The sequence below is a fragment of the Glossina fuscipes genome, unplaced genomic scaffold (assembly GCF_014805625.2).
Source record: "Glossina fuscipes isolate IAEA_lab_2018 unplaced genomic scaffold, Yale_Gfus_2 3, whole genome shotgun sequence".
Taxonomy (NCBI): domain Eukaryota; kingdom Metazoa; phylum Arthropoda; class Insecta; order Diptera; family Glossinidae; genus Glossina; species Glossina fuscipes.
This window is the reverse complement of record NW_023998417.1, coordinates 16,272,236-16,291,510: the sequence shown is the minus strand read 5'-3', so window position 1 is coordinate 16,291,510 and position 19,275 is coordinate 16,272,236.

Sequence of the window (19,275 nt, the reverse complement as noted above, 5' to 3'; positions counted from 1 at the left end):
ATAGTTATTGTGACCGATATATATATGTTAATATTTCTGTCGCCATCTGTTGCAAAATTTTTGCGTTAATAAGCAGTTCATTCTTATGCAATGAAATGGAAGCCATAAGTAGTTGTGGATGAAGATCAGGAAGTGAGTTTTTCAGTTTATAGCAGAAAAAAAAAAACGGTTGGAAGCACGAATCATGTGGCATTTAAACAAAACGTTCTTTAATTATGTATATAATTCTAAACTGTTAAGAAGCTAGTGGGCACTACAGAAGCATATAAGGCCTTAACCTTAACACCTTAATGATACATATCGACCGAAGCATTATCGGTTATAAGAAGTTGTTATTTATGCGGATGTGCGAAAGAATAGCCATTGTTTATCTAAACTATGCCTATGAAAGACGCATTGAAACCAATTTATTTATATCGAAATCGTTGCTTTTTTACTTAACTAAAAAAAAATGGATTAAGAAACTGTGTTGAAGATCTATTATTTTTTTTTTTAAACAATCCACCAAATTTCATTTTCTTTAGTGAACTCATCAAAATGCTGGCATCATCTCGCGTTTCTTTTTTTTCGTAATATATACCATCTTTGGTAACTTGCAAACAATTTTTTCACATTTCTTCTGTCATTTGTAGGGTTCTGTTTTGATTTTCCCACACTCAACGATCAACAGTCTTAATAATAAAAAGTGAGGATTTCCTTTTGTGTTGCAGATAAATTTTGATTAAATATTCCGTGTATATCAATGCAATAGAATTTATATTTTTGATAGTATGCTTTTTACTTACCTTTTGATTATGAACGGCATACAGTTTCGTTGCCAGTCCTTTGATTGAACTTTTTTCACTAATGTACTGATATTACTCATTGCTTTTCTTGCAAGTGTAAACACTTAGTTTTGGATTCATTTTGAATTTTGAAAAAAAAAATTACTAATAAGTTGGTAATACGTTATGCATTCAATAAAAATTTTTATAATTATTCCTAAATACTCCTCTAACATTGTTTAGTGCTATTGACTAAAGATATCGATGAAACTTATGCTCACATGTGGTAGACTCACCCAAATTGAATTAAAACTTGATAACTGCAGAGTTTCACATCTTGTTTTTGTCTAAGATTTTTATTCTATTTTGTCTGAGATTTAGTATTCAGTTCTTTGTACTTGCATAAACAAAAGCACAATTAATTAGAAACCGCATTGTATAACTGTGCAGAGATCCCTGCAATGCATAAACAATCCACAAACACATGTATTGTGTTTATACAAAAAGCGAAAATCGTGTAATATCACATCGGAGTTTGATAAATGGTTATCGCTGAAATACTATAAAGCAATGGACAAATAAATGTTTACCCCGAAATGTGTAGCAGCAGCAACTAAATAAAATAGAATTTATTCTCTGCTCTTTCAGAGCAAAATTATACTTTGCTTTTGTATAAACGCACAAGCAGAGGGATGAGCAGCACCCTTGTGGTTTGCCTGCATTTTTCGACATTTATTTATTTTTATTTTCAGCTAAAATTATAAAAATAATTACTTTCATAAATACCGCAAATTAAAGAAAATTTAGTTATAGCTTAAATTAACGATATTACAATCAACTAGAAAGAGTGTACTGAGTTTAAGTTTTAAAGTTGTTATTCGTAAAAAAAAATTTGAAATTGTAAGCTTAAAAGTGGAAATGTATTCTTGGACTGACGCAAACATGCAAGATCTTGGCAGCTGTTCATAGCGACACCTTTCGGTATACTGACAAAAAGTAAGCAGACACTGAAAATTACTAGTTTTAATTTACATGTGATATGGACAGTACCCGAGAGCTACGAAGGTTAGATTTAATGGTATACAAAGCTACTAGCAAATAATTATCATTCATAGCTTAACGAAGAATCCTAAACTCGTATATAAATTTAATTTAGCCAAGTTTTAATAAAAGAAAATTCCTTAAAAGAGGGATGGTAAGATTGAATTTAGTTCCATTTACTAATATATCGAAGATAGTCTTGATACTTGAATTAGGCTTGGTATAACCTTTCTATTGGATAGTTTGTCTTGCCCACTCCCCAATTTATCAACTTAATTAGAAGGAAAATATCTACGCAACCTTTGATGAAAGCATGGTTGTTACTAACGACCTATATTCATCAAATGATTACACAAATGTGTCTCAACCCATCCCAATGCAAACTTTGTAGAGTGATAACATAGAATTGCTTCTTCGAAGTTTCCACAGATTTAATACGAAAGCGACAAGCAGGTGCACAATAGAGACACTCATCACTACGCCTTAGCACAGGCGTGCCTTTACTTAAGGAAATGAAAATGAAGCTTATCATTCATGCCTTTTCCACACTCTAAGCATTAAACCATCTACGGGCAAAGTTAAGTGTTGTTTGCATACAGTAGAGTAAGTGACTGAAAAGAAGTGCATCTTTTTCATTCCAACGCTCTTTTTTGCCTGCCGTTCAGCATAAATTCTCAATTGCGGTGGAGTTTACTTTGGTTGTAGCTATAGTGAGTGCTCACTTTGTAAAGGCACAACACTTAACGATTGCGCAAACGCCCACAAGCCTGTGGCCGTCACCTTCACGTCACCTTCTCTTTCCACAATTCTTTCTTATCATAATCGCATTGTATGAATAGGGGGCATCCACTGAGTGTTTGGTTACATAAAAATGTGTATAATTTTTTTCTTTTGTATGGTATAGTAAGTGATTCAAGCCTTAGCAAACTGTTGTATGGGCATTAACTCATACTAGTGCGGATTATACAAAACTTGTGCAGTTTATTTGGCTGCAACATTAATATTTGCGCGAAAATGCTCGTGTTTGTAGGTGGAAAAAATGCATGAACGATATGAAAATATTCGTCACTTTCAGAATATCTTTGAATTTGCATATACCGCATTACCTGATTTATCTCCATTTTATCTACTTTCGTATTAATGAAAGCATTGGTTAAAATTTTCTTTTTTTACTAAAGATGTATTGCTATTTTTATGATTGAAGGTCTTTCTGGCAAAACAGTACGGAAACATCAATGATGCCAGTGTATCCATTTCATACATTCGTACGATTTAGAATCGGCGGCTTTTCAAAAAAGCATATATGTGTTTATATGTACTTTGTAGAATATCTGAAACTTCTTTTGAATGTTGCACATATGATGACATGATGAATGTATACTCATCCGTCGATGGTGAGTATAGCCGGAAAAAAAATTTGTAGCGTCGTCAGACCGACTACACTAATTCGTCTATTACATTTCTTCATGTATCTTTATAAAAAAAACTTAAAATATAGCCCGGTTCCATATGGATACATACTTGTCTTGGGGGCGCTTATACGAGAGGAAGACCCAAAATATGTAATGGCATGGCTTGAATTTAGTCAATTTAATTTTTCTCAAAGGACTTTACAATCTTCCGCTGTTTTCGTCATTGAGTTATTAAAATTAAAAAAAGATCCTATAAAGGCGCACTCTTTGTGAGGACCTTTATATGAGTTACCACTAAAAATTTATATGCTGAAGCATTTTTTGGGCTTACTTTCATTACAAAATTCTAAACATTTTCTTGTCTTATTGTGATAAAGAGGTTAATTTTATGTAGGAATATTTGTACAGTGAGAGTCTAAAAAGTGGTAGTATCCTATACAAATTACCTACAAATTCACATCGGAGAACGTTCATAACTGCAATTTTTTCATACACGAACTTTGCAAATGACACGATATGCGCAAAGTGGACGAGGAAATGGTTCGCAATTCATTTTCAGCCAAAATAAGTCATAGATTGAACACAGATATACGCGGACCGATGTCAGTGAAACCAGTGGGCAGACAGACGGGTTTAAGTTGATTCAGAGACTGATTTTGAATTAATCGGTATTATAAAATGACGGGCTGTCTTCAGTTTTTCTGCTCAAACTTATAATATCTGGAATCTGGAATATATGGAAGGTCACATGAATGCACGTTTATTTTAATCAACGTTCCTAATGTTTGAGATGATTTTGTCTTTTCAAAAATATTTCATCTACAAGAATATTTCATTACCAGATGCATTAAAATGCGTAGTGAGACGGTTAGTGAAAGGATGGCAATTGAAAGGAGTCTGTCATATGGGGCATAAAAGTTATTTTGAAGAAACATTTATACATAAAATGCACATATTCTCAGCACTACTACTTATCGGAAGTACAAATAATTTTTAATAAAACTATACATCATATACCAAACGCTTGATATAGTATTTGTAAATACTTATGTAGATACATTTGTACACAAGAATGTATGAAGGGTGAAACACCTACATAACAGTAACATTCGCTGCACTTTAAAGTAAAATGCACAGACCGTTTTTCAGTGACACAAGCAGAGAAGGATATGTTATTAAGCGCCCAACGGTTTTCCAACCGAAAGGACAAGATGACATAAGTTGGTCCGAAATTTTCATTTATGTAAACAGGAATAAAATATATAGAAAGATTAGAAAGATTTTAAAGCAATCAAGACAGAAAAAGGTGTTGATCGAAGTCTCTGAAAATTATCTGTTACGATAACGTAACTTTTCTACAGATCTCTTATTGCTGGCAAGCGGCTTCAAAAAGTTGAATAAACTTTCCAAACGCTTTGATTTAAATTTAATTTTAAAATTTTTTTGAAGCGATTGAATTTAGCTTATACTCGTGCATACGTGATCGCAGGTTATTATATTCAGACAGTGTTACTGTCACGGAAAGGAAAAGCTAAATAATAACTTTTTTATGAGAGTAGAGCGTAGTAGTAAATGGACTTCACCAATAAGAGCGAAGCACTGCAGCTCAGAAGTAACGTTCTTAAGTGCGACAAATAATTCATTCCTGAAGGAAGACGTCAACAAAACAGCATAAATATAGAATAGGTGGGACTAGAAACCTTTATTTGGAATACCAAGTGAAAGTTAATTCCCACCTAAACCTAAGTATCAGTTTGCGTCTGAAATATGATGTGTTCTATAAATGGCTTTCGGTGTTATTTATTTAAATCGAAGTTTTAGTTTCAGATTTTTCTGTTGCATTGTGGTGTTTTTCTATATTTTTACTTAAAAGTTTTTATTGATTATATTAACGTTAAAGCCGTCGGTTTCAGGGATGAAGGATTTAGTAGATGTATCATTACGTTCGCAAGGGCAGACGTTTATGTTCACGAAAACTCTAATCTCATAAACTATAGCCAATAAATGTGCAAAAATTTGAAAACATATTCTGTGGTCGATTCGGTAGCTTTTGTGTAGAAAAATGGAAAAAATTGACCACGCCTATAGTGCATCAAAATTTAATTTTCCTTCGCATTTATGTTTAGTAAAGAGTTTACAGAGCTTTAATTTAAGTTTTTCAGACCAACCTGTAAATCTGCAACTTCAAGCCGCATTGTAACTTTTAACAATCTCTAGGCCAACTCAATTTCTCAATTCATTCTTTCGTTGGGTATTACAAGCATTGCAAAAGTGTGCAGAGTCAAAGATGATTGAGCCCATATGGCATATAAATTTGTTATGATGAGGTTTGTACGGCCTTCCTAGATAATCTTCCTTCCTGCCTTCCTACATCCCCGTGAAGTGTAACCGTTTACAATGCAACGAAGTGCAATTTTTGTCATTTCATTATGAAAATAAATATAGGATTGCGTTAGTCTTAAGTCTTAACTTGTAAAATTCTTCGTGCTTTAAAATCGCCAGGCTTGACCGCTCTATGAGAAATTTACTCTATCTTTATATACCTTTATTTTAAAATAAACTCGAAGAAAGCAAAATAATGATGATTATCATGGAATATCATAGTTTAAATGTATGTGCATTTTTCAAAGAAGATAATGTTTATGGGTTCAACCTCTTGTATCCTTAAAACCAGTTAATATGTGAAGTCAAAGGTGATGAGGTTCAAGTCTACTTCTGAGTAATATTTGCTGTCTTGCTTAGAAAGACAATGCCGAAAACAGATGCAACAACAAAATATCAAAGAGCATTGTAAAGTGAATCAAAAGTGTGTGTAGGGCATGAGAAATACATGCTTCCTGAGAACAAAGAGTTGTGTGAATAGATCTTTGCTTTTAGATTTTTAGCACATTTGTGTGAAATGAAACCCCAAATGGATTAATTAACAACCATACGCAAATCCTTTAGAAACGCTTTTCGTAAAAATATTTTTCTTTTCTTAACTTAATGGTAGTTAGTTTAATTTAAAAAATGTGAAATTTTCTTCTAAAAAGTAAAATATTGCTATTGCGTGCATATCTACATTGGTTTTTGCTGAGAAGGAAAGATGTCCAAAGTTCCTAATATATTCAGGATTTATGCATGAATTCTATATGTTGTCCAAGTTGAGCAAATCTTCCCTATGTACGTCTTATCTGTCTTCTCTTGTCTTGCATTGTCGCATCTTATGCTTGTAGAAAAGTAATGCAAACGTACATACGTTATGGGAATTTTCAGTTTTATTTTAATGTTCTTCTTTGCATGTACTTTGCATAATTTTTCTTACATTTTATTAAGTAGAATATTTTTGCATCAGTTTTATTTTTCGAAATGTTTTCGCTTTGCTTTTTTTTTGTCAAAATTGATTAATAAAAAAATTATAGCGTTTCTTAGCAAAATTGCTTTATCCTTTCATTTCCAGATGTTGCGAAACTACAAAGTGAAATTGATGATCTAAATAGCCATATAATCGATAACCGACAATATTATCTAAAAAGAGGCGAGACAATACCCCTACCCTTGTTATCGCTGCAAAAATGCTGAACGTACGATTGAAAGTCAAAAGGACGATTAATTTTAATTAATCAGCTTTTAAAAAATAATTTTCCTCTGTTTTTAGAAAATTTTTTTTTGTTATTTCAAAGCATTTTCACTTGGAACTTTCAAGTGATTCTGTTCAATATTTGCACTAAAGTGTAGATTAATAAGTTTAAAAATCGTTTTCGCATATCAATTGCAAATATGAGTGTAAAGACTTTGAACTTTCTATGTTAATTCTTGGGGCAGCGGAGGTTACCTCAGGTGATAATGGAAATAGTTGATGGACCTGAAATCTTATGTAGGGCAAGAAACTTATTCAGGACTTCATATAGCAAATACAGGGGCAATAATACAACATGCATTCGTGAGTCAAATTTTATTTGTTTTTTAGTACATTCGTACATTTCGAGCTTCTTGTATGTTTTGCGGTGATTTTTCAGTTCAATAAGTCTTTTAACCATTTTTAACGTTTAATAATGATAAGCATAAGTAACGCTTGCGTCATATCACGGAAATTGCTTTTCATCGTCATTAACTCTTAAGAACACTCGATTTCATTTGCGATTTTCGCTAGCGGAAATATATAAATATATAAAACGATGACTGTTCTGACCTGTGAGAAATGGGTTTGGTGTGCCTCAGTCAAAAGGACCCCTTTGTTTTGTCTTACGCTTATAAAAGCGTAGTGGATTTATAATAGTTAAATTCTAATTAATTTCCCAATTTTGGAACATTGCTTGTTTCTACAAATATGACTCAAAAACTAACAAACAGCACCTGAAATTTTTCAGGCCTGAATTAAAATTTTGGCATGGTTATCCCCTGTCTATTTGCCCGTTATGAACAACTTTTGTGCATAGGTGCATGTAAATGCATTTGCACGTAAATACCGTCATGTGCATTAACAAAGTACATATTTCTTTTTATGCAGAGCTCCTTCCACCCTGCCCTTTCAATTGCATAAGTATTGAATTTAAGGGAGCGACGAACTTATTCTTTTGTAGCCATTGAACACGCGCTGTAAACGCGGTAATTGCCATTTAACATTTTGACATTTTAACGATGACAAAAATTGAAAGAGTTAAAAACATTATATTATACGCCACATAAACTTGGTCGGCCTAATCGAAACTATGTGATACATAAGCAGTGGACAATCTTCTTAGCAAGATATGATTTTTCGTAGGAGTACTCAACGTCTTATGCATACTCTGTTCCAATCGTAATAACCAGAGGAATGAACGAAGTAAGCAGGACAAGAAAAGGCAATGGCGATAGAATTTCATTTAAGCACTTTCGCGAAAGATTATAGCTACCTTCTTACATCAAAAACAAAGAATTGTTTATCTACAAATCAATCTTCAAATCAATCATCTCTGAAAGCCGAGATTTTATATTTTGTTGATAAACTTAGAAAAACACGTACATTTACCTCCGTCCGGGAGTATATGATTTTTGCACTCTGTAATGTAATCCTCTCTTTTATGAAAACCCATAGTTCATTTAAATTGATAAAATTAGTCCCGTTCCATATTCAGAAATATAATAGAAGTTTCAACATAGTTTTTGTTATCTAAATTACACTTTCATGTTATTTACCTTTAATGAAAACGCTCTTTTACTTAGCTCGAAATGTTGAAAGCTACTAACTGTTTAAAAATAATTCGATTATTTTCTTTCATACTCATACACTTTCCTCAAGGTATTTTTATTGTTTTCAAAATATCGTTAATCGCTTCGGTCGGAGATTTTGTCACAAAGGAAGTCAATGTTTTTATGAGAACCGTACGATGAGTACTCTATTGCCTTTTACCAAAAGTGCGCTTACTAAAATTCTAACATATTCTATGTGATGTCGCAACAAAGTTTTCATTGAAATGAAAAAGTAGAGAATTTTAAAGACGTGCTTCTCTAATTTCAACCGCTAATGTCTTTAAACAATACATATTTACATTGGCAGTATTTATCATGCGACACAAGTATTCAAGTCGGTGTAAACACAAAAATTAATAGGATCGTAAATATGAAATGTATAGGAAAATTGATTGACGTTCATTTATTTACGTTAGTAGCTAAGTGTATTCAGACTGCCGTCAGTGACAGAAACTTTTTTCCTATCTTACATTTAAATGATATGTAAACGAAAGTGCATGACATAATTGAGCTAAAATAATAAAACTCATGCATAGGAAATAAATAATTACTAAGTCCAACGTTTTATGCCTTTATTAGTATGCGTTATATAATTAAATATTAACGAATAGCACTGTCAACTCAAGCGTGAATGTGTCAAAATACATAAATATCTAACAGTAATTTTCAATTGAACATTTGCGACTGTAATTTTCAGAGCAGCTAGGAATGCAAAAATGCAAAGAAAAAGTTCTACAAAATTAAAATTTGCAACAAATGCCCGCCGTGTAATGTTTTCTGAAAAGAATATTAGCATGTTTTAGTTGGAAACAGTTGCGTAAATGATCCGTGATATTTAATAGTGAAACCTAACGGCTTAAAAGAATTCTCCGAAATTTGTTTTAATGATTTCGCCCTTGTAGATTAGGAAAATTAATTACGTTTATATTAACCATTTTCCAAATTTCATTTAGCAATTTGAAAAGTTGTAGCAAAGAACAACCCATTGACCGAATATTGAGACAAGCAAACTGAACTTAAACGGAATTAAAAATTTTTCAAGATCGGAGCTGTTGATATAGTTGCAACATATTAATATACATTCTTAGAAATACTTAAAACTGTACCGACAACACGTAATGCTTTATACTTGCTTAAGATTTCCTATTTCTTATAATAGTCGGAAATCAATTCAACAATTAATTCTATTTCTTATCTATTATTAATTTAGCCAGAGAAATACATTCTAAGACTAAAGTGTTAAAGCACTAGCATCCATTGGTATCGACGCTACCGCACTTGATTTGCTAGTTGAGATTCTTTGCCTTCGGCTACTCAGGCGTTTTTTTCTTATTTAAATAGAAAACATAATTAAATAGAAAATTGCCATAAGAATGCTGCTTTTCCAATGTACTGTGCTGGTCAAAATCTTGCAACAAATAGTTTGTAAAAAAAATGTGAATAATGAAAACCAATAAACTTTAAAAATTTTATATCTTTTTCGTTTTTTAAAACATTAGCTCTTTACAAATTTTTGGAATTGTTGTGCAGTACACCACATTTGGTACAGAATACGTAAAATTTGCAACACCCAGAAGGACCACAGACGACCCACCTTTTCTTATAATGATCGATTCAGAATCATTTCATGAATCGATTCAAGCTTAACTCTCTATCTGTCTGTACGACGCCCCTTCATGTACATTTATGTCTAGCTGATAGGTCGTCGTAACTTTTGCAATATTTGAATGAAATTTACAACGGCTTGTTTTGATGTACGCATAGAATTACCCGAAGTGTAATTGCTGGTGTTTCGTGAAACCTTACCTTATTTGAAGAATTAACGTTCATATATCTTGGCTTTTAATCTCTCTTATATATACTCATAATTATTCACCGATCGGTGGTCAATCATTAAATTATTCACCAATCAACACACGTACTTCTAGTTTTTTAACTTGTAATTCGTGCAACCAAAACTAAACCGGAAAGAGGTTTTTACTCTTTGTAATCGACCTCAAGTATCAATTATAATTTGAGCTTTGATCAATGATTTGAAAATTAATTAAGAAGGAAATCGAAAATGGATGCATGCATTTACACGATTATGTAGGCATCTGTTATTGCTATTGAAGGACATTTTGTATAATAAATCAAAGATAAGTAATTGTAAATGATGCAAGCATGACATATGAGTATATTTCTAGCAACGACGAATGAACTGAGCACTTATTTATTATGCATGCAAATTATATTTATCTGAAAACTTTTCTAACAGATATATTATGTTATTTTCAATAATTTTCCATTAATTTAATTGCAACAAAACTATTTTTTTTTGTAACTTTTGCTTTATATAGTTTTTCTATTGATGGTAAGTTAGGTCCAACTAATAAGTTAACAAGTTATAGTAAAACAAGTCAATAAAACACGAAAAGCACGGTAAAGGGAATCAACAAAATACACTTATCACACTTATTGCTTTACAACGATTAAAAGGCAAAGCAATAATTTTCAATCTGTGAATGAAAGTAATTCGGTTATTTAATAAAAACTTTTCTGACTTTACCAACATTTTTTTTTATTTTAAAGATGTAAAACTGTTTATATAAATATTTTCATTAAGATCCTTTCCTTGAATGCATTCACAGCATGTACGAAGAATCATTTCTAACAATGCCGAAAACTTAATTTTTAGTGACAAGCATTGACGGGGGGAAACCATTGATAGTTTATCATAAGCACTTCATTAAAACAAAAGCAACAGCACTTGTTATACCACTACCCCAAACCGCATGTACTTAACAAAACATTCACTTCTTTGATTTGAGGATAAAAGAGATTTCATTGTGTTGATCTGAGTATAAGAAAATAGAAAGTTACAACTAAGGTATAACAGATGTGCAAATACAAAACACAACAGTAAAGTTATCGTTATAACTGAAACATAACAAAATTCAAAGTTTAAAAACTAGAAGATATTAAATAAACACACAGAGACAACAATTCATAAATGCCCTAATTGCAGAGGAAAGAGGGAGTTCATAAGTTAAAGTCTTTTAAATGCAATACTTACGTTAACAATATTATTGCGGCATTAAGACGCATCGTCAACAATATATTTTATATGGAAAAGGAAAAAGTAGATTTTAAGATATGTATCTTCTTGTAAAGTTTTTTTTATAGTTTAGCATAAAATAAAATTTTATCAAATTAATGTCTCTTTTAATGAAGCCAGATGGTGTGAATTCACCACCAAACGTATAAGGAAAGAATATTCGCTTTGCGATCGTTAGAATTATTACAAGAAAGTATTTAAAAGAAAAATTTAAAGGAATGAGAGGACAGTAAAGGGAAAGCCCCAAAAACCTGTTTACATCATGCATATTGTGTTTTTTAGAATATTGATAAATATAGATACCAGTCTGGTCTTTAGAACGTCGTGTTTTCAAGACTTTATATGAGCATGTGTATTTTGAGCATTTTGAACAAACAACAGGAATTCGCCAAAATTAAAAAAATTTACATATGTGTTGCAAACTCAGCCGCTTTAATTAAATGCTGTTAGAAGTGACGACACTTTCAATTTTTAATCCCTTTCAGTCTCATCATTTGTATTTTGTGCTAAGGTCTAATTCTTAAGACAATAATTTTATTAAGTTGAATTAATTTTTTGCTTATTTTAAATTTAAGTTATGACCGGACATGGTAGATTTGTTACGTTTATCCAGCGGTTTGTACAAAAGCAAATTAAAACTTTTTAAATTACTACACAGCTGTACGCTTGTTTAAGCTCACAAGTGTAATTTCATTTTCTTTTCTTCTCTTTTAGCTCTTTAGGGTTTTGATATTCTTTTTTTTCTAGTGTGGAGAGTGTATTCGTTTGTAAATAGAAATACGCAACGAAAGCGTATATGTTCGGTGTGAACGTGATTCGATTTGACTTTATTGCTTGTCTATCTATTGGAAAAACGATCAAGCCGTCAAATATGAAAAATCAACGTAGTTCTTAAAATTTGCTGGTATGTAGTCTTGACAGTTGAGTAATGAAAAAAATAAGAGAAATAATTTTCACGCTTTCGTTTACTAAATTTTATTGAACGGCATTTAACGGTATTTTTATAAACAAATGTTTTATAAACAATTGTTTTATAAATAAATGTCTATTCATGCAAAAGATGTAAAATTTATTTTTCCCTCTTTAAAGCTTTACAAACGTCGTTGTTAATTAGTAATATAAAACACAACAATTAATCTATCATCTACAAAGTATAACAAAGAGATTCTTTCGATTAAATTATTATATCCTTGTTCCACTTGGAAGAATTTTGCTATCTGTAGTGAAGTTTATATTTGATTTGCTTTGAATTTTTTTTCTTGGGCGAAAGAAGAAAGCTCTGCTAAATTTGTACCAAGCAGCTTTACTTGTAAGGCATTTTACGAGAAATAGGCAGATGTGAATTACTACTAACAAAAAAGGAGGCCGATTTACTATTGTCGATGTCGAGCAAACTCAGTCGTCATTTTCACGCTTGGATTAATAGCTGTTGTTTATCCGTCAAATTGAGGGCTTTCAGTAAAAATAAAGGGGACGTGTCCCAAAAAAGAGTACGCATATGTATTCGCTGCATTAAATGCTTGAAAACTAATATCGAAGTTACAAAGATATCTATTTCCTAGTGTAGAATTTTTGAGCTTGAAATTATAAACTCGTCAAATTGACGGATGTTATAAATCTAATGTTAAATGAATTGAAAAAGCCAGGGCATATTTAGGACCATAAAATATGAGATCACACTCTGACCTTATTTGAGAAAAATGAGTTTTTTTGTGGTAATTGTAGATGAATTGATGGCCCTAATTTGCTTTTTTTTTCATTTAATAAAATTATAAAATATAAAAATAAAAAAAATATGCGACTGAGTTAGTTTTTCTATGCAAACCTCTGTGGTCGTAGGCGTAATTTTAACTGATGAGTTGAAGGCAGACAAGCAAAGCTAGATTAGTTTTATTATACACGCTTATCAAGAATATATATATTAGCAGATTTCTGACGCACATTGTTGTTCATTATAAACATTTAAGAAGTGCAGTGTGCCTCATACCATGGGTGCAAAAACAAAGTTTCATTTAAAGCTGCATTTTCCCAACAACGTCTTACACATGCAAACAATTGAAATGTATTAGTTCCCGTTCGAAACTACAACACCGTAACACCAAAATTTCCTTTTCTTATATTTAGAGCTACAGGAAATTACGTTCAAACCACAGAAATATGTGTCGAAGACTTTTAAAAATCTTTGGTCATTTTCGTTCGTCATTCCGTTTGTGGAAACTGTTATTGCGGTTACAAGAGTATATGGATTGAAAGTCATCTCACTGACTTCCGCCGCATCTGTGGCCGGTTGCGTCTGAAGGTCACTTGACGCCCGTGCTTATCTGCAATTAATAAAAAGATTCAAATTGACATTTCAGTGTGATTAGTTTAATAACCTGTTCCATCATATATAATTTAAATAGAATGAAAACATTTCTCTAAATTATAATTAACAGGCGATAAGTAATACGCTTAAGACGTAACGTAATTCCTTCTTTTAAATATTTTCAAACGCAGTTTGGCTCGTATGTCTCCATGCACGCAATAAAGGGTTAATGAGAAATTCATTTTATGTGTTTTTTTAAGAGTGTGCATGCATAAAATGAAACAATTACCAGATATTTCTTTTGTGTATTGTCAAAGTGAACCCATTCATGTTATCGCTTATGAAGCAAAATGATTTGAAGATCAGTCGATTTATTAATTTTGATACACTCCTTATTTCCAAATACTTACTGAAATTACTCATCCAAAGTTCGTTTACTTTCATTTTTATGACTTTTTTTTCTATAACTTATTTTTTTTGTTTTAAACCTTCAGTTTTATTTTCTTCCTTTTTGTTTCATGCTAAACAGATGAGTAGCGCCATCTTTTAATCACACAAACTTTAGTACTTTTCATATTGTACACTAAATTGTTGGGCAAAAAATTCATCTTATAATCTATTACACAAACGTACACATGTTAAAATATTACTGGTGTTAACTTAACATATAACAACTATGGAGGAAATGTAGAAAAATATAATAGTTGAATTAATTTAAATTAAAAACTATAGTCTCTGAAATTGCAGTTACATTCTCTGCTAAAAGTATCCTAATATATACGTATATACATATAAGCAGACAGAAAAAATTTGAGCTGCGTTACCGTTGTATAATTTTATATATGTTTAGTCCATCATATTTTTCTTTTTTATGTTACAATATCTACAATATTTTAGTGTTTTTGTTTCCATTAATTCTTTCTTAATTTGTATATATATATATATTATTCTTGTAAGTTTTATAACTTAGATGTAAGATTGCACTCAGCAGATCTCACTTTAATTAGTTTAGGTGGTGTGGTTGATTTATGATTAATGAAAACAAAGATTATATATTAATTTTAATTGAACATTGATTAATTAAAATTATATTAATTATTTGTTACAGTCATTGTCATTTTACCCTCGTTAAAATGTTACTTATATTACATTTTTGATATGGAAAGTTTTCTTAAGTTTGACTTAATTCAATATATTCTAAAACATTTTTTTATTTTTTGATTGTTGATAAGTTGATAAGTTTGTTATTTACTCTAGAGAATTATGATAAGTGGCTTTTTGGGGAAGAAATTATATGATTTCAACTTTGACGATAAGCGACTTTAGCAGAATGATGCAAAATATCATACGTTTCGTGGCAAAAAGAATTGATTGAGAGAAAAATTCAATACGAGCCTATGTGACCTTGCCACAAAGATTATGCGATATAGCTCTATTCGACTTTTTACCTTGTGATTATGTTGGAGCATTTGCTTATTCTAAATAAAGCTCGAACGTTCAATGACCTTATTCATCAAGTTTATCTGTGTGTTCTAGTAAAGTGAAGGTAGATTGAACTTTCATAGAAGTGCAAAGACGTTGCTGACATGAAATCGTTTCCCAATAAAGATGACATGAACAAATATCTAACATAAGTGTAATATAAACGAAAATTCGTGTCGATATCTTTTGCCGTTTAATTATACCCTACACCACTTGTGATACAGTGTATATAAAGTTCGTACGGACGTCAGTATCACGCAGAAGAGCTCAAGATAAACCCACCTTCTATTATATACTTTATTACTTTATTAAATTTGTGAATCAATGTGAATTTGTGTTCCACCTATAGGTCACGATTTTTGAGATATTTTGACAAAAATTATAACGCTCTATTATGAAAAAAATTGCAACTTTTAAAATTTCTCAACAAAATATTTCGCCATTTTAAATTGGTATGAAAACTTTGGACCGGTTGCGGGTTTATATCACCTATTATGTTTTGATGAAAGTTGATCCATAATCGTAGTTTAATATAAAAATTCACTATTCTGAATATCGAGCACGTACCACAATTTACCTCTTGGACCTCTTGGGCACAACCATTCTTGCGGGAAGTACACCTTTATTTGCAAAGAGGTCTAATTTTTAATACGCTGCTCCTTAATAGTAAGTTAATATAAAACAGGGTGTAACAATTTTTATATTCTGAGAATATAGAATTGTATTAGACAATGTGGTGTGACGTATTTAAAAGAAGGCCTAGCCCGACTATAATGTTTTCACTTGTTTTTATTACAAATTAAAAAAAAGGAACACTTATTTGATGACTCTACGCACATAAGTAAACAAGTGTTTTTATAATAAAAGAAATGATCAAGTTAACAAAAAGAAAAAGCATTTTAAAATATATTTTTTAAGAATTAAGAAAAGTAAAGGCAGGACATCTTTCCATTAGACCCTTTCTATTGCATACGCATGTATCGAGTAACTATAGAATTTATGTATTGAAGCATTGTATTAATTTGAGAAATTTCATTTTTCTTACTCTTTACCCGTGTTCTTTATAAGAAAACAGAAGTATCCAAATCGGTGACTTAGAAAGGACTCAAGATTTCTATATTTTCTTATATATTCTTTACTTTCAACATCGGACTGAAATAATTATTATAAAATCGATCTATTCAGTCATTGAGCCGTTAAACGAAATACTGTTAACAGAACATTTCTAGTCATCATGAAATAAGTTTTAATGTTTTGACACATTTTGCCATAATCTTATTAAATTTATTAAAAGTTTTATATTAAATGATTTACAACTTTTTAGTATTAAACAACGCATTAAGCAAAAAGGATGATGAGAAAAACAAGGTTAGCCCTCTTAGCGTTCTCACTTATGTTTGTTTCGAAAACAAAGGAGTACGTTTCATTGTATTATTTCGCCAACAACGTATCCTTATTTAATTTTCTGTTTAAAACTGTCACGAAAGCTTTGCAACATATTTTAGTTAGCTTTGTTTGATTTTTTTTCTTTTGTGTTATTTTGTGCACCTTTTTACAATGCAGAGTAAAAGTATTGTGTTGCTTGAGAAACAATTAAGTGGTTCCTATACGATGTCTTTCTGTGCTCTATGTGTATGGCATCAAAAAGCTTAGCGAACTCTATTTTTTAAAAACACGAATGTCGGTCTTAATAATGTCCTAATAAAACCATACATGTACTCAGCGGATGCCATACATGTCGTCGCCGTCAAATGTAGAGGAATTTGTGAACAATTTATAATAATTAAAACAATAAATTATATTATGCAATGTATTTACGGAATTAATATTTTTTTAGTTTTCCAAGAAACAAATTTCGGCAAGAAAAAAAATTATTTTAAATATAGAATACTTTGTGTAGAAAAGAAACATAATTTTGAATTAATTTCAATAAAATATGTATCTTCGAAAACTTTTTCGAAAATATGTTGGGCACAAGACGCGGCTGTAAATAATCCGGAATAACATTTTGCATTTTTCTTTGGTTTACAAAAAGTAGTACCTGATCATAAACTAATAACGTTAATTGTCTATTATAAATGAAATATGTTTGGAATGAAACTATTGCACCCAGACGATTACGAAAAGCGGGATCTCGCTGCATAGAACATCTTGCAAAATAACATTCATGTTTATTAAACGATCGCGATGTTGGTGTGGTAAAAATGGTAATCCGAAAATTAATTTCTTGGATATCCGTCAGAATTATTTTTAGGAATACATTTATGTATGAAATTGAATAGTATCTTGTTCTAATTGTCACAAAAATACACCGGAAATATTATCGCATTAATAGGCGATTAAAATAAATCATTAATTTTCAAACTGAGGCAAATCCATTTAGGAATAAGGAAACCTTTACTTTTTTCATAAACACTGCCTTACACTATCTAATACAAAAAGCATCTATTAACGCCTACCAATATTGTTAAATTTATTGAAAGTCAAAAGATGTTTTTATGTATTTTCCAAATAAGTGGCTCTTGCCTTCTTAAGCCTGTCTAAAAAAATTTTTTATTAATTGAAAGAAAATTAAAAACTTCTCAAAAATAATGAAAGAAAAGATTGTAATTTAAGTATTCATAAAATGCAGAAGAGGCGAACCAGCAGCTGGCTGCATGAAACTTTTTCTTTTACGCGAAAACTTTTCATTTAAAAAAGAAAAACAAAGTAAACATTGCCGAACTTCGTTAGTAATTGCAATAACAATAAAATGAAATACATATTAAGAGCACAGGTCCAGCCTGCCTTCTACATACAAAGTGCACATTCCACCTAAACAAGCACCCATCAAATGAACTGAAATTAATAATAAATTCTAGGCTGTAGATAGAACTGGGTGGCTGTATATACAAAAACAAGCAATATATTAAATTGCTTTCAGTTATGCCGCAGAAAAATATTTAATTTCAAACAAACAAGTGGGAAAGAGAGAGAGAGGGAGAGAGAGAGAGAGAGAGAAATTAAAATAGGAGAAATAAATAACGACATTCTTGTTATTTTTATAAAAATTGTTCTACGATTTTCAAACAGAGCTCCAAAATATAAACTTACACCTAATTATGGCTTGCGCCGAATATTTCAATATATTTAAACTTACTTTCAATGTTTTTGTCCTTCGTACAACAACAAAAGTAACAGTAGAGTAACAAGAACATCTAAAAATATGTTATGATTATTATTAACTTTTTAAGGACATTTCTCTCTCTCTCTTTCTTTGTACGGACTGGAAAACTTTTCGTTTGGTTTCTGCTTCCTGTCAATATGTATTTCCTCTAAATAGTCCAGTGCAAACTAACTGCTAGTTATTTATAGTAATTAATGTAAAATTTTAAATTATAATAGAAAAACTCTTGTTTAACGACAGGAAGTACACATAAAAGAGTCTGTTATATGAGGGCATTTTTGACCACGCCTATATCCCTTCGTATTTTTATTCCAAATATGTGTGTTTAAGCACTGAGAGCAACAGGTAAGAAAGTTAGACAAACTTACTTAGAAGTATAAAAGTTCACTCAAGCGTGACGCTTACTACTGCTAGAAAACGAAAACGTCGTTTTCTTACATACACTTGGGTGGCTTGTCTTTTACTTCATTCAAGAATAGTTACTATCACTATAAGGAATTCAGTTCCCCTAAAAAGTCATTTTCTTGCACAAGTACTTTGTGGCATTATACTTGTTGTTGTCCGTCTACTTTAAAATTCCAGGCAATTTCAGGTTAGTCCTTACAATAGCATGTATTACTGCCGACAGTGTATATTGTAGTATTATGACAAGAAGCTTTACAATCAAATATTTGCAAGTGTCGATGCTGTTAATATTGGAGGCAATACTTAATGCATTGACGTAACGTTACATTTGAAACGTTTACTTGCGTACATTATAAATAATTCCTAAATTAGATATTAAAATGCTTAAAATA